The sequence below is a fragment of the Neofelis nebulosa genome, chromosome 14 (genome assembly GCF_028018385.1).
Source record: "Neofelis nebulosa isolate mNeoNeb1 chromosome 14, mNeoNeb1.pri, whole genome shotgun sequence".
NCBI lineage: Eukaryota > Metazoa > Chordata > Mammalia > Carnivora > Felidae > Neofelis > Neofelis nebulosa.
Genome location: NC_080795.1, coordinates 74056075 through 74070700, shown reverse-complemented (window position 1 = coordinate 74070700; position 14626 = coordinate 74056075). Strand labels below are relative to the sequence as shown.

General features: G+C 53.2%; 1 protein-coding gene and 1 long non-coding RNA gene across 2 annotated transcripts in view; both read left to right on the top strand.

Annotated features, from left to right (window-relative positions):
* Window positions 1-14626, top strand: part of KCNQ3 (potassium voltage-gated channel subfamily Q member 3) — a 308991-nt gene that overhangs the window by 42615 nt on the left and 251750 nt on the right. The window lies entirely within an intron of this gene.
* On the top strand, window positions 8712-10436 carry LOC131494652 (uncharacterized). The gene is made up of 2 exons (XR_009253527.1): window positions 8712-10126; window positions 10284-10436. It is a non-coding gene; the product is annotated as an uncharacterized LOC131494652 (long non-coding RNA).

The following is a 14626-nucleotide window of genomic DNA, read 5'->3' as shown; positions in this document are numbered from 1 at the left end:
TGCAAAGGTAATAAGGCGAGATGCCCGCTCTCCCAGAGCTGTTCGTGCAGCCACTCCTCTGGTCCTCACTGATGCACGGTAAGGAGGGCCGGCATGTACCCGGCACTGTGCTTGCAAGGATCAAAACAGAGGGATCTGGAGGGATGTGCTCTTAGATGATGTTTTGAAAAATGAAAAGCTTTACTCCAGATGCCAAGGTCACCCCCCCATTTCTGGGCTTGAAATGGCTAACGCGTCATTTAAGAAATAAGCTTAGAAGTCGCCGTCCGGGTCCTCCTGACTTGCGTCCGGTGTCCCTTCTGTTACAGACTTTATCACATCATACAGTACTGTTCCATTTGGAGGTCTGTCTCCTCCCACAGGGTGCAAGTACCTTTATAGGGGAGGGCTGGTCTCCTGTTCACAACGTGAGTTCCCAGAACACAATGAGTGCTTAACATCTGCTTGTTTACCTGAATGAATATAGCTTTGTGCCAGTGGGGAAGGTGTTCTAAAATGCATATGAGGGGTGCCTGGGTGGCTCATTCGGTTAAGCGTCCCACTCTTGGTTTCAGCTCAGGTCATGATCTCACGGTTCGTGGGTTTGAGCCCCGCGTTGGGCTCTGCGCTGACAGTGCGGAGCCTGCTTGGGATTCTGTCTCTCCCTCTCTCCGCCCCTCTCAAGCTTGTTCGCTCTCTCTCAAAATAAATAAATGAACTTAAAAAAAAATGCATGTAAGTCATGTTCCTGGCAAGATATGTGCTCCATATTTTTTTAAAAAATTTATTTAATTCTGAGAGAGAGAGCACGTGCATGTATGAGAGGGGGAAGGGAAGAGAGAGGGAGAGGGAGGATCCCAAGCAGACTTCGCGCATCAGCCCGGAGCCCAGTGCAGGGCTCTATCTCATGAACCGCACGGTGAGCCGTGACCTGAGCCGAAATCAAGAGTGGGACGCTTAACCGACTGAGCCACCCAGGCACCCACTCCATATTTTTTATAAAAACATAAAATTTACATGTTCAACTTAAGATGGGTGTATCTCGCCCTGTATTTTCCATTTTTAAGATGTATTAAAGGAAATCACAAGCCTGGTAGCATTTTAAGGGTTAATCACTTTTAGTGAACTGTAGGAAGCTGTGTGTGTGTGTGTGTGTGTGTGTGTGTGTGTGTGTGTTCTGTGAGTTGGTGGGCAAGAAGGGAACACTGACATGTTTCTAGGTGCTGGTTTTCGGGGACCAGAGGCTGTGGTTGCTATTTTAAATTGTTTGTGTTAATTATTGCAATAATGTTTTGTAAATAAGTTGCCTTCTGCAAGAGTAGCTTAGTGGGTATGTTTCCAAGGAATTTTGGACCTCGCTGTGCAGGCATTCCGAGCTGGAAGAGCTTCTCTGAAGAATGAAGGGAGCGTGTAGGTAGCAGAGGGACTCTCTCTGCCTTAGAGGAAGGGAAAGGCTCCCAGAGAGGAGGGGGAGGAGGGAGGCAGCCTGGCCGGGAACGAGGCAGAGCCAGATGGAGGCCTGGAGGAGGAGGAGGACGAGGAAGCACCAGCAAGGTAACAGACCTGCCCCGAGCCGAGATGCAGAGATGGAGACAGATGTGAGGGACCGGGCTGCAGAGGGACAGACAAAGGGGACACAGAGGCAGACGCTCATAGCTGGGGAGAGACTGGGAGACAGATCGAGGCCAGGGAGCCTCCCCGGGCGGAGGCACAGGAGGACGTGGGCATGACTGAGAGATAGATCGTGGCTAGGAAGCATTGCCTAGAATTGGTCCATGGGGAACTTGTTATAAAATCTTTACAGCGATTAAAGACCATTTTATTGAAAAGAGATCTGGGCCTCTTTGGGGAAGAGAGAGCCCGGCCTGGGCCATTTTCTCCCCAGTGCTCGTCTGCTATTTCAGGCCATGGACTGTGAGCGTGGGGCTGGGAGACTTGGGTTTACTGCCTCTTTTCATCCTGCCTGAGCCGGAAGGTGATTCTGGAGGCAGTGCTCACAGGGCCCAGCAAGGGCCAGCCGGTCACTTCCCAGGTCTTGACTGGGACGCGGGTGCACTTACATTTGGACTTGCTGGTTCACACAGCAGATACAGTCTGTGGCAATTCCTTTCCTGCAGAGGCTTCCTTTGGAATCAGATCTGGTCGGGTTTTAAGGGTTCATCAAGAAGTAGGACAATTACCCAAGAGAGCGGTCAGAGTGGTTTCCTCCTCTCCCTTCCTGAGATCACTGACCTCATCCTGGCCTCTCACCGTGATGTGATTAATTAGATTAAAGGAGCCAGAACAAGGAAGAGGAGGTGAGACCCCAGGGATCACCTAGTTGGGTCCTTTTGTTTATAGATACAGAGACTGAGGCCCTGAGGGGTGGACTGACCAGAAACCCAGGGCTCAGTGAACCAGGCCGGTGGTCTTTCTCCTGCTGAGGGAGGGAGGGCACCTCAGCCAACAACCTGCTGCCTGCCTGACCCATTGCCGTTCCCGTGGCAGGCATCACTAGTCAATCACGAGCATCGCCAATCAGTCATGATCTGCTGCTTGCAGAGCCTTCTCCAGCAGGGCCTGGGGACGCCAGGAGTCATGTCGATTCTGCCTCTGCGGAACAGGATGAGTTCTCTTTACTGCCCCTGCAGTATACAGGGCTTTCCTCCTGCTCTTTCTTCTGCGGATAGCTTTATAGTTTTAATCTGTGGTCCGCTGTCCACTGATGTGATGGATCATAACACGTGTGATATTGGAGGTAAAAGGAATAATCCATCCTTCCTCTGGAATCCAGGTGTCCCTGATCATGTGTGAAAGCTGGGCAGCAAGACAGAATGGATAGTCCGGTCCCAGGGGTAATTTATGTCCTTGCTTTTTTGCTTATTTTATTAGAGGGGGGCAAGAAAGCCCCTTACAGTTAGCGTTTGAGTTTCGGTCCCTTGTAGGGAAGGTTTTATCATCCCTTGGAAGATGAGGAAGCCATGAGTCAGAGAGTTCGGCCAAGCTCACCCAATTGGAGTTTTAATCACCGTGCTGGTGAGGTGGGGAGTCCGGCCCTAGGGCTTTGGGAATAGCTGAGCTCACAACCCCGCACTGGGCAGGTGAGATCGATGGTACTTTATTATCAGACATGCTCAGAGCCCAAGGGAGAAGGACACCACATGCCCCACGGGGCCCCGCAGGGGCTGCACTCATGACCAAGGAGGGGGCAGGCTTTGTCGTATCAAGAGGGCGGGATGCCCCCAGTTCCCGAGGGACGACGTGATGGGCTTGTTCCAATAACTCTGGGTTGGCAGGAAACTGAGGCAGCCACTGTGCCTGGTCCCCCTGAGAGGCCAGGGACCTTATTCACGGGAGCAGAACAGGGAGGGGAGCTTGACATCAGGGCCGTACAAGGTCCTCCCAATGTCACCCGGTGTCACGGCAGCCCATCATGTTGAGCCTTTCCCCCCCAGCTGGGAAAAGCAGGGCTGAGGACGCTCAAGGCTGAGGCCTCTCCTGTCCACCCAGAGCTTGCGTTGGGATCACAAAGGGAGCACGGGTTTCTTCCCGTCTCCTGCTCTCGTCAGTCACTCTCTATATTTCGTCACAGCTGAGCACTGTTTCATCGTGGAGTTCATTCCCTTCTTAATTCCTCTTTGTGTTTGTCATATTGTGATGGTTGGGAAAACCCAGACACCCTACGTGAATGCGGGCATCATCTAAGAATCAGAGCGAAGTAAGCACCCAGGCTGGGACGGGGATTCGTGGACCTCCAGGCGTCGCGTGAGTCATCGGACGTGACCGTGCGTGCAACAGTTCGTGCCCTTGCTGCGGAGGGTGGTGAGCCTTTACAGACGGAGTCCCCCATGGGCTCCTTGAAGCAACACTCTCGATGGCACATCTCCAAGGACATAACTACTACTCGCACCCCGTGGAGGGTTGGGGGTCACGGCTGTTAGGAAGGGAGATGTAGCACTGAGCTTTCAAAAAATCCTCTGCAGACACCGAATGAAGACGTGGGTAGTGATGGTGGTGATAAAGGGCCCGGTGATGACAGCATGTATGGAGTGTCCCTGTTGCTGGACGTTTCCCTTACACCTTCCCCTTTACCTTCCTGAGGACCTCTCCAGGAAGTTCGTATCATTACCATCAATAAATGTTTTTATTTTTAATAACATTTTAATTTATAAAAATAATATTTCATTTATAAAAATATTAATATTTTAATTTAATTAATATTTTAAAAATATTTATCTATTTTGGGGGGGGTGGAGGGGCAGAGAGAGAGAGAGAGAGAGAGGGGGAACGAGAATCCCAAGCAGGCTCTGCACCGTCAGCATGAACTGTGAGATCGTGACCTGAGCCGAAATCGAGAGTCGGACTCTTGACCGACTGACCCGACCAGGTGCCTCTGTGTTATTACCGTTTTTAAGATGAGGAAACTGAGGCCCAGATCATCTTAAGTGTTGAAATCACCCAACTAACAAGTGATGGAGTTTCCATACTTCTTCCCTTACGTGGAGGTCGTAGGACGAAGGAGAGTGCGTAGAACAATTTAGCGCAGTGCCCGGGATGCAGCGAGCCTTCCACGCGGTCAGCAGCTCTCGTTGTCCTGGCGTTGTGTGTCATGAGACTTTCGGTGACTGTTCGGCAGGGTGTGCTGGGATCCGTTGGAGGGCAGGTTCCTTCTGCAGAACCACGTGCTACTCTGCCTTGTGGACAGATGTAAATTGGATCGGAGGGTCTTTACCCACAGCTGGGCTCACCAGTCCTGCTTTCCAGGTACAAGTTCATTGTAGTGGGTTGAATGGTGGTCCCATGAAGATATGTCCTACCCCCCAGCCACTGGTGGATTTGACCTTATTTGGAAAAAGGGTCTTTGCAGATGTGATTAAGTTAAAGATCTTGAGATGTGATCATCCTGGATTACCTGGGTGGGCTCTAAGCCCAATGACAGGTGTCCTCATAAGAGACTTTCAGGGGAGAGACGCATGGAGGGAGGAAGAAAGGGCCATGAAGGATGAAAGCAGGGAGTGGGGGGACGCGGCCACAAGCCAAGGAACACCTGGAGACCAGAAGCTGGAAGAGGCAAGGAAGGATCTCCCCTAGAGCCTTCAGAGGGAACGAGGCCATGCCATGCCAACACCTTGATTTTGAACTTCTGGCCCCCATGAATGAACCTATTTGCTTTCATTCTCCACGTTCGTGGTCTTCTGTTATAGCAGCCCCAGGAAACTAAAATACCCATGGTATCTCAAGGGCCCCTTCTGCTGGTGGGCTTGAAAGATGACCAGCCCGGGTGCCCCCCAGCCCTGGGCACTTACTCTGCTCTCCCACTAAGGGGCTGTGGGCCTTGGGACAATGTTTTACTTTCTGGGCCTCAGTTTCCTCATTTGTGAAGTGAAGGGTGGGGATGGGGATTATGAAATAACAGAGGAGGGTGGCCTGAGCTCAAAGGCCCCTCCCTGGAGACATGAGGCTCCGTTGTCATATACATGGCACCCTTCAGGAGGGGGTAGGGGCTGGGGTGCGGTGGAACATGGGGAGGAAGGGTGCGGGGCAGGGGGCACGTCTTCTCTGGGGAATGCACGGTAGAACCAGGAGTGGGGGCGGGAAATCAGCAGCCCAGACTGCCTCTCCACTTCTCTGGGCCTGGAGCCAGCTAGCTGGGGTAGGGGGGGTAGGTGGGGGGTGGGGGTGGGGGCGGGGGCTCACTGCCGTCAGGAACAGGGATTTGACACAGCGGGAAAGAAAAGGAATAATAACAAGCTCTCCATTTGAGATCATGTGTCTGCAAATGATGGGAGGCACAGTTAGGATATTCCTGCAGATTTTTTTTTTTTTTTTTTTAAATCCCAGAAATAATTCTTTTGACCTAGTTTTGGTCGTGCTCAAGATACAGTTCTAGTTAACTGAGCTGATGTCCAATATGCTTTTTCAACGTCCCCGGGTGACCTTCAGGGCCGCTGGTCTGCTTGGGTCTCAGCGCTGGATGGACCGGGTGGGTCAGGCCAGGACCTGCAACGGGTCCGGTCCGTGTGGCTCAGAGGGTCAGGACGTGGGCTCTGGAATGAGACTGTGGCTCTGTAAGTTACTTAGCTCTCTGAACGCGTTTATTCAGCTGTAAAATGGGGATACATTTGCCTTCCTCGAGGGGAGTCCCTCATTTGACCTTCACGACGGCCCTGGCAGGCAGGAGTCCTTACTGAACTGCGTTTGTTAGAGCTGTGGATGTGGTGTCATGGGGAGGTTGGGTAACTCTCACGGTCATGTGTCATGGCCATAGAATGCCCAAGCTAAGAGTCTGGCTCCAGTGCACACTCGTAACCACCGTACCTCTCTGCCTTTCCTGATGGCTGTTCAGTAGTGAGTGCCATTTGGTGGAAGGAGCTAAGCCTTGCACGCTCTGGGGGTCCAGAGAGGAGCGAGGTGGCTGGACAGTGGGCCTGACTCGGTGAAATCGGGGTAAAGTCCTGGAACGTCCGTGCACGTAGTCGAGTGGACAGAGGGTAAAGCTGGTCCATCCTGGCAGCTTCGGTGGCCCCCTGAGGGCACACACAGTACGGTTTCCTGCTCCACACAGACAGCAGACAGGGGCATATGGCACTACTCCATTTTTTAGGACACATCAGAATCCTGGCCTGTCCGTGCCCCTGGAGAAGCGGCTGGCATCTTAGCAATGTGGTGGATGGAGTGTGTGAGTCCGGGGAAGGGGCCCCCACTGTGAGCAGGCGAGGCCTCCTGGGCCCCCGTCTCCCTCCCACCCTCCTCCGGGACCTGCTCCTTCCCGGCAGGTGCTGCTTCATGACTGTGCTGTTTGCTCACGCTGTTCCTTCTGCCTGAATTCCCTTCCCTCTGTCCCTCCACCGTCTACCCCTGGGTTCCTTTGTGTCCTCAGACCTTGGCTTAAAGATCCATCGCTTCCTCTCCCAGGCAGCCGAGGTTCTATTGCAGAGACCGACAGACGAACAAGTCAATGAACGAACAGTGAGGCATGATGGCTTGGAGACAGAGACGAGCGAGACAGAGGGGGGTGGGGAGGGGGCAGCCCTGGGATGGAGCTGTCGTGCCCAGCGCGGGTGTGTGGGCACAGCGGCTGGTGGCAGAGGACCTGGTTCTCAGAGGGAACCGTGTCCCGAAGCCCCGAGGTGGGAACGCCGGTGTGTTCTGGAAACTCGGAGGAGCTGGGGTATCATGGAGGAAGCGGAGAAGGAAGAGGTGAGTTTGGAGCAGACCTACAGGATGGGGAGATCAGACCAAATGTAAATGCAAAGGGGCGCATGGGTGGCTCAGTCGGTTAAGCCTCTGACTCGACTCTGGATTTCTGCTCTGCTGATGATCTCACGGTTCCTGGGATCGAGCCCCACATGCGGCTCTGGGCTGACAGCGTGGGGAGCCTGCTTGGGGTTCTCCCTCTCTCTCTCTCTCTCTCCCTCCCTCTCTCTCTCTGCCCCTCCCCCCTTGCACATGCGCTCTCTCTCTCTCTCTCAAAATAAATAAACGCTAAAATAATTAAAAAATAAATGCAAATGCAAAATGGATCCTGTGGCATGATCCTTTTGGCTGTTGTTTTGAGAACTGACTGGGTGGGGAGCGGGTGGAGGGCCATTTCAGTGATGCAGGTGGGAGGGGATGGTAGGTTGGACCAGGGTGGAGAAGTGAAGGGGGCTCAGAGCTTTCTGGGTTCATTTGGGGAGTAGATGTGGTAAAGGAGGAAGGGTCTGGACTGCCTGTGGATCTCTGGCTGGGCTGAACCGAGGTACCATTCCTTGACAAGAGCCCAGTTTGGAGGTGAAGCCCAGAGCCTGGTTTGGACATGGTGGGTGTTCGTTGTCTGTGGCTGTCAGATGGTGGAGGCACTGAAGAGGCAGCTGGGTGGGGGAGGCAGCCGCTCTGAGTGGAGGTTAATGACCTTCCTCTTTCCTGCTGTTGGTGGTGCAGCCCAGACTATGGAGCTAACCGTCCTACCGGAAGATGGGTCATAGGCACTTGTAGGATGATGTCAACCTGGGCCCGTCCTGACTCTTCCTCTGCAAAATGGGGCTGGCATCTGCCCGTTGTCAGAATCCAGACATCTCCCTCATTCCCTGTTTTGAGAGACAAATTTTGTTTGAGATTCTGCAGTCAGATCTAGGGGAGAGGGTCTGCCTGGGCCAGCGTCTCACATCGTGGTATTACCTTTACTGTGTTCCAGTGTGTTCCTCATTTTCCAGCCTGGGAAACATTCTTTTTTTTTTTAATTTTTTTTTTTTTTTAACATTTATTCATTATTGAGAGAGAGAGAGAGAGAGAGAGACAGAGCATGAGCAGGGGAGGGGCAGAGAGAGGGGGAGACACAGAATCGGAAGCAGGCTCCAGGCTCCGAGCCATCAGCACAGAGCCCGATGCGGGGCTCGAACCCACGAACTGTGAGATCGTGACCTGAGCCGAAGTCGGACGCCCAAACGACTGAGCCACCCAGGCGCCCCCTGGGAAACATTCTTTTTGTTGAAGACAGAATAACCAACAGAGGCAAAAAAGGTGGCTTTCTGTCTTTCATCTGTTGCCGACTGCCATTGGTGCTAAGCAAATCACCATTTTGTTTTCCATCCTCCTCCTTAGGCAACACGGTTCTTTCTGGTCACCCTGGTGTCTTTCTTCTGCTCCTTCTGGGTTTGCATTGTTCTCCTGTTCTTCCTACAGATTTGAAACATTTTTAACTATGTTGCCTGTGTCTCAGTCTCTGGGTCCTTTTGCTCACCTGCCCTTCTGTAATTGGTGGTTATCGGAGAGCATTCGCCGGCTCCCAGCATCCGTTTCTCGAGACTTCTTGTCGAACAATGTGTGACTAAGTTATCAGGATTTCATTTTCTTGGAGCTTTTCTTGGACCAGAGCTTAAGCTATCATTACGCTGCGAGCTTCCTTCCACACACCAATTACATGCGTGCATATATTTGTCGTCAAATACCTTACAATCCATGTTTTTAAATTTATTTGTTTTTTTAGAGTAGAGTATGAGTCGGGGAGAGGGGCAGAGCGAGAGAAAAAATCTGAAGCATGCTCCGTGCTCTGCCTGACCTTGGGCTTGATCCCACGACCTGGGAGCATGACCCGAGCCGAAGTCGAGAGTCGGACACTTGACCAACCGACTGAGCCACCGAGGTGCCCCTTAAATCCATAATTGTCGATATCTACAGATAAGGTGACCACAATATTGTATATTGCACCGATGCATATACATACATCTAATCAGAACATTTAGAAAATCCAGTAAGGCTCTCCTCAGTACACACGTGAACTCTATATAAGCCTTTGAATCGTTCACCTTCGTTGTCTGTTGCCCAAACTTCCCCTTGGAACATTCTGGTCTTGCCTTCTAGTTTGCCTTCCAAACATCGTATTTACCGTTTGGATTAAAGTTTAAATGTGTTCCGTGTTAACCTCAGCAGCACTTGTGTTGAGCACCTACGATGTGCTAGCCTGGGTCGCAGAGTTCTAAAGGGGAAGGAGGCACGGTTCTTGCCCTGGAGAAACAGGGGGGCTTCTGCACTGTGCCGGGGAGCATCTGAGACCTCATCGGAGAAGCAGGCATTCTCCTCGCAGCCTTGAGGAATACAGGCCACACCGAGAGCTCCAAAACACGATGCTTGTGCAGCCTCATTTGTCAACCCATCTCGAGCACGCTGTGGTTTGGTACGAGCTGTTCATCAAGGCATGAAGCAGTTAAGTAAACACTCGTGCTTGTCTAGAGAATTCTTCCCTCTGTGAGTCTGTTCTGACCACAGTGACCTCTCTTGTGCTGCCTGGGATCTGGTTAATCTCTGTCTTCTTCTGAGTAAAGCACACAGCCCACACACTTCCGCCTGTCAGCCCAGGAGACATCCAGTCCTGGCGCTGGGTGCCTGCAGCTCAAGGGCAAGGGACGGCCGCGGATGTCACCACGTTGGCCTCCTGACTGCGACCGCCCCGAGGGCTGGCAGACGACCCATGTCTGTGCCCAGGACGCTGCAGTGACGAGATGATGTTTTCTTAGACACATCAGAATTTATCCAGCCAAATTTTCATCCCCTGGAGTGGGTGCCCCCAGATTCCAACAGGGAAGCTCTGTTGGTTTCTTTATCTGTGAAGGGAGAGAATGGCATATTGAGAAGAGCACAGTCAGACATCACAGAGCTGAGACGCAGGCCTCATCAGTTGCTGTTACTGGTATGTTCCTCAGTTGCCTTAGGGCTTTTGGACCTCCCTTTTTCCCATCTGTGAAATGGGCTGTTAACATTGACCATCCTGGAGGATTAGAAACAAATCTCGTGGGGTGCCTGGGTGGCTCAGTTGGTTAAGCACCCGACTCTTGGTTTTGGCTCAGGTCACGGTCTCACGGTCCATGAGTTCAAGCCCTACATCGGGCTCTGCGCTGACAGCACGGAGCCTGCCTGGGATTCTCCGTCTCCTGCTCTCTCTGCCCCTCCTCTGCTCTCTCTGTCTCTCAAAATAAATAAACAAAAAAAAAGAAATAAAGCTCGTACCGCACCTACAATAGTTCCCTGCACATACTAGCCAAGAGCAGAAAATAGCTCGTCCCTTTCTCACCGGCCGAGAGAGCTCTCTTTGGGCACAGGCAGCTAGAGCAGCACAGGTAGGTGGGGGCATGGCCATCTTGCCTCTGGCCGCCATGACGTTTTCTTGGTGAGAACAGCGGTACTCACCAGTTATCCGCAGTTTTGTTTTCCATGGTCTCGGTTTCCCCACGGTCAATCACATTCCAAAAGCAGACGATCCTCCTGATACGGCGTCCGAAAGAAGGTCAACGGTAGCCTCACGCTCTGTCCCAATGCCCACATCATTCCCCTTACACCATGTCGTCGCGGAGGCCTTGGTTCATCGTGACAAGAAGGGTGAGTACAGCTCAGCAAGGTGTTTTGAGAGAGACTGCATTCACATAGCGTTTACCACAGCATATTGCTACAATTGTATTTTATCATTGTTGTTAATCTCTTACCGTGCCTCATTTATACGTTACACTTTACCACAGATGTGTGTATAGGAAAAAAAACCACAGTCTGTACAAGGTCTGGTACTTTCTGCAGGTTCAGGCATCCCTTGGGGGTCTTGGAACGTATTCCCTGCAGATAAAGGGGGGCGCTGTACTTTGAAAAGGGCCTTCTGTCTGGTCCCAGGAGCCCGGCACTCAAGCTGCTGGACTTCCCCTGTGACCTTGGGCATCAGTGAAATTGCAGTGGCAATACAGAAGGAGGTAATGCTCTTAAAAACAATATTCAGATGAAAACTATTACACTTTTTAAATTTTACTCAGGTGGCTCTGTCTTCAAGTATGGCTGGAACCAGTTGCTTCAGTATCAAGGATGTTGTACCGCTGAAAAATGAGATCAAAGATGCCTGACCGAGGCTTAGGTGAGAGCCTTCTGTCCGGCTAGAGCTTGTGACGGGAAGGGATTGCCTCTTTCAAAGGAGCACCGCCATGCCTTAGATCCCAGAGCCTCCAATGTTGACAAGGGAGCATCTAGACCTTTCTAGACTGAGCCCCCCTCAGTTACGCTGAGTTTTCTTCCTGTGTTTCTGCTGTGTGTCCGCCTTGATCTCTCTTAGCCCTCAGGCTCTGAGGTAGGTGCCAGGACACCCATTTTGCAGATGAGAAAGCTGAGGTTTCGAGACTGACTTGCCTTATGCCACGTGACTTTGAAAGGTTGAATTCGGACTTGAACCGCGGTCTGACTGCAGAGCCCTCCCCACCACGGAGGTACCATTTCCTCACCTGCCCCCGCCCCCCCCCCCCCCCCCCCCCGCCCACAGGCATCTTCATTTTTAATTTAGCAAATGAGGAGGCTAAAACTCCTCGTGGAGAATAAATGACTTCCCCTAAACTCGCAGCCATTTGGAAGTGGAACCAGGTTGGGACTCAGGACTGACTCCCGTGCCTGCTTTTTTTCCTGCTCCCCTCCTCACCTCCCCGAAGTGCGTCTCGTTAAACCCACCCAGATGACAGATCTCTTCCTTCCAGATGCCCGTTGATGCTGGCCTTGTCCAGAACGCCGTTGATCTGAACTCATGTGTATCTTGTCCTCGGGCATCAAAGTAATTGTTTCCTCCTTGTTTTCCTGTGGGACACTCAATGTGGGTAATAATGCCCTTGCGCAGAGGAAACCCAAAAGCGGATTTCTTATTCCAAACCACCAGCTGCCAGTGGTGCTCCTGCTCCTGTGTGCACGAACATTCCCTAGAGGTCAAGATGCCTGTCTGCCGCCTGGCTGGCTGCAGGAAGTGCCCCCCGAAGATGAGGCAGGACGGCTCAGTGGAGAGGGGTCTCTGTGCCAAGCCTCCCTGGTTTCTTCCTCTTGCTGCTTGGGCACACAGGTGGCGACTCCTCTTTGCTGTGGCCAATCCCAGGGGGCTTTGCCCGCCCTCGAGATGTCCTGGAGCCCTGCCTCACCTTTGCAAACAGCCCCTTGATAAAAGTGTCCCCCAGTTTCCGTGTTTCGCTATGTGATAACCTGGACTCCGTAGCCCACCGTGTTCACCAGGGATTTCTCCTCTGGGCCAAAGGAGTATCAAACAGTGGTGATGGCTCCTCCGGGAGGACTGTCAGCATCTCAGGCCCCCACACTCCTGCACACTCACACCCTGGTTCTATAGGTCGGCCCCCTGGGCAAAGGTTCTCTTCTCTGTCTCACGCAACAGAGAGCTCCTGCTCTGTGAAGCTTATCTCCTTGTGCCAAGGCTTCTGTGCCTCCCACTCTCTTTTTGTGCCTTGCAGGGTCCCGAGTGGGCCCAGCCCCAGTCTTACCCCTCACTGGCCCCTCAGAGCTTCAGGCTCAGGAGATGCTCCCTTAACACCTCTCCTGAGTGAATTTGGGAATCTGTAAGCGCTGGTGAGTTTGGAACCCCAAGGAGAAGGCCAGTTTTGGAATTCCAATGAGCCGTCTGGTTTGGAATTTGAAAGAGAAGGCAGAAGTATTGGGAGATGAATATTTACAGATCTCTCTTTACCAGGAAAATCCTTTCTTGTTTAGAAACATCAAATTCAAAAACAAAGGCAAGCCGAGCGCCTCGAGACATCTCATTCCCGGGGACGGAAGGCGTCTCGAGGCAGAACCAGCACCCCCAGGCCTGAGTCCTATTTCCGCTCTGCCACTGTGATCTCAGAGGGGTCATTCGACCTCCCTGGGCCCTGGGCCCTCTTCTGAGAAATGAGAGATGTGGCCGGGAGGTCTCTGGCAGGTGCACTGTCAGATCTGCGAATAGCTCGGACCTGTGTTTCTCAGCCTTTTGTTCCTTATCGCGCCCCCCCCCCCCCCACCACCGCCGCAATGAGCCTATAGACCTTTTCCCCCTAATCAGATGAAATTTTAATCCTATAGATATACTACCCCGTGCTGTAGCCCTTTGAAGGGCCATGGACCATGGTTAGAGCTAAGGTGTTTTCTGCCCACACCCCCCACCCCGAACCAGCTTGGGCCCCATTGAGAGGGCGTAGTGTCAGTGACTTCTCTTTGGTGGCCGGCAGGACTCTGCCCAGACCATGGGCCCAGCCCTGCTCTTGAGAGGTTCACGGTCTCAGAGGAGTGCAGACAGAAATGGAATCCCATCGGAGGCTGTGGTGTGCTAGGGAGGGGGCCCTGTGCTCCGTCCCTGCCTGACCGGGGGCTGGATGTGCCGTGGTGTGGTCCAGCAGCTGGGGCCCGGGGGAACTCGCAGACTCAGGGAGACAGAGGGGCAGACAACAGGGGCCGGCATTCCTGGGCCACGTGGAAGATGCCCGGGACGGGGCTCACAGTATGGGGGTGTCCGTGACAATCCTCTGGTGGCAGATCTCACGCTCGCTGCATGGGCCAGGCTGGACTGCAGGCTGTGGGGCCCGCTACCCTCAGTCTGGCAAGAAACTCGGGCTGTTGGGGGCCGGGGGGTGGGGGGAGGGTGGAAAGGAAGGACAGGGTGGGCTCGGCCTGCAGTCCAGGTCCCTGCAGTATGTGGTTCAGGGGGATGCTGAGAGTCCTCCCAGGGGGTTCTGCACCTGCTCTCACTTTGGGGACCTTTAACCCCGTTTGAGCTGGTGAGGCGTCACAGCCCAGCCAGAGAACAGCAGCGTGGCTCCGTGGCCCTGCCAGGTAGGTGTCTTTACCAGCACTGCCTTGCAGCCTCTCCCAGGCAGTGGCGGGGGGCTCGGAGCCCGAGCTGGGCCCGCCGTGCATCAGATTTCATCTTTCCACTCGTCTTTTCCTTGCTTATTCCTGTTTTGCCATCGCTTGTGCAGTCGTGTAAGTGACTCTGGAAGGCTCATACATTCCCAACGAGCAAAGTGTCTGCTTTTTCCCTCAATGTATTTCTGTGCTTCTGGCCGACTTGACCGTCCTCTCCTAAAAGGATCGTCGTGGTCACCGTCTCTTCTCCTTTGCCGCCCTCGGTCTGTGGGGTTGGACATTCACAGCCGTGTCGAGGCGTTTGAGCTCCTAGAGATCGCCCTCCCTCTCTGTCCTCCCCAGCCACCCTACCTAACCGTCCTCCGGAATCACCGATTCAGCCACGTCAGACGTGACAGGGCTTCTCCCGCAAAGAAGCGGCTGGAAATCAGCTGCATTTGACAGGGCTGGGGCCAGGGAGGGCTCAGAGTCAGCCACCTGCCGGTAGGACTCTGAATGTTAAATCCAGAGGGGGACCTGGGAAGGCAGGCATTCCCCAGCTCGGCTGGAGGGG